Raw genomic sequence first — 1,800 nt, 5'->3', positions numbered from 1 at the left:
GATCCACATGATATGACCTTATATAACAATGAATCAGCTTGGGATCTCAGCCTCAGGTCCTGCCCACCCTCCCTTCATAAATCCAATTGGAACGCATCACATCCATCAGTTATACAAAATGTCTTTCGATGAACTACTGATAGTCTACATCCAAGATACAATTAGTGTGTCACAGGGACACAAATCAGAAACTGTATCTTTATTTCTGTTTTATGCACTTCTCTCCATTATGTGCTTTTTGGAGTAATTAAGCAGGATGGGACATAACATCCCGTTTCGTTTAGTACGTTTAATATTTTGAAGTTGAAATTGCCATTATACCTTCGGAATGACAAGATATTTCTGACCAAACTCAGTGGCTTATTGGTTGGAGCATCGGCTCTTAGTCTGGAAGATCGGTGGTTCGACTCCAGCCGAGTGGAGGAAATGAAGGGAGAGGGGAGGTAGGAGAGGAAATGAAGAGAGAGAGGATGGAGGGGAGGGAAGGGGAGGGGGAGAGAGAGGAGGGGGGTGGTGGGGGCAAAGGGGGGGGGGTGGTGGACTTTGGAAGGGAGGAAGAGCGAGGTAAGTGGGGAGAGTGACGGTGGGGAGAGTGACGCCTCACCAAACGTTGCTATATACTCCTGGAGGGGGGTTGGGAGTGAGTTGGAACGGGGATTATGGAGGGGGATGGGGTTTGGGAGGAGGTAAGTGTGAGTGGAAGAGAAGGCAGCATGAGGGAAAGGGAAGGCAGTGTGAGGGGAAAGGAGGAATGATAAAACACACTGAAACGGCAACATTTTCTTTTTAAGCACTGTGCTCTATGAGACAGCTTTGAGTTAGCGTGTGTACCTCTCGGCTATCCTGTTGTGATGTGGCAATTCATTGCTTTGTAGCAACTGAAAACATTTTTTATCCCCCGCCACGTGGCGAAAGGGGGATATTGTTGTCACCCAGGTCGTCCGGCCGTCCGTCTGTCCGTCCGGGTGTCAACATTTATAGCTGTGAGTGCGATAACTCATAAACTGATCACCATATCAATTTGAAATTTGGGTCACACATGTACCACCTGAAAAGGAAGAACCCTATTGATTTTGGGAGTGGCCGGATCCAAGATGGCCGACTGGGGTGGCCATCTTGAAAAAATATTTTTTTTCGCCATATCGATTTGAAATTTGGGTCACACATGTACCATCTGAAAAGGAAGAACCCTATTGATTTTGGTTATGGCCGACTGTGGCGGCTATCTTGAAAAAAAATGTTTTTTCGCCATATCGATTTGAAATTTGAGTCACACATGTACCACCTGAAAAGGAAGAACCCTATTGATTTTGGTCGTGGCCGGATCCAAGATGGCCGACTGGAGCGGCCATCTTGAAAAAAATGTTTTTTGTAATAAATGGAAAACCGCTTATCTGATTTCAGTTATTTTTGGTTTCTGCGTTCCTCACCCCTGGGGAACTTTTTTGAGATGATGACCAAATGGTGTCTTGTTTCCAATTCACCTCCCTCATTATCTGGAATATGTATGACCTTTTTCATTCAATGGCGGGGGATTCCCCATCTCTGATGGTATATTTACTCATTGCAATCATCTCATTTATTTTTCCTCCCTTACTCTGGTAATGTCCCATGATAGAACCATGCCGTGGTATCCCCGTCGAAGCTTGAAGAGCACTCGAGGAAGCACTCCAACAAAATAGTTGAAGAAACTTTTAAAAACGAAACGTTTAATTTTTTTTATATGTGTCTATCTCGGCTGAAGTGACGGATAGTATTGTTGTGGTTGACGAAATTCGCAAACCACCATTCAGGTCCCTT

The sequence above is a fragment of the Eptatretus burgeri genome, chromosome 14 (genome assembly GCF_056783735.1).
Source record: "Eptatretus burgeri isolate ZD-2024b chromosome 14, Ebu_testis_v1, whole genome shotgun sequence".
Lineage (NCBI taxonomy): Eukaryota > Metazoa > Chordata > Myxini > Myxiniformes > Myxinidae > Eptatretus > Eptatretus burgeri.
Note: the sequence above shows the minus strand (reverse complement) of the source record.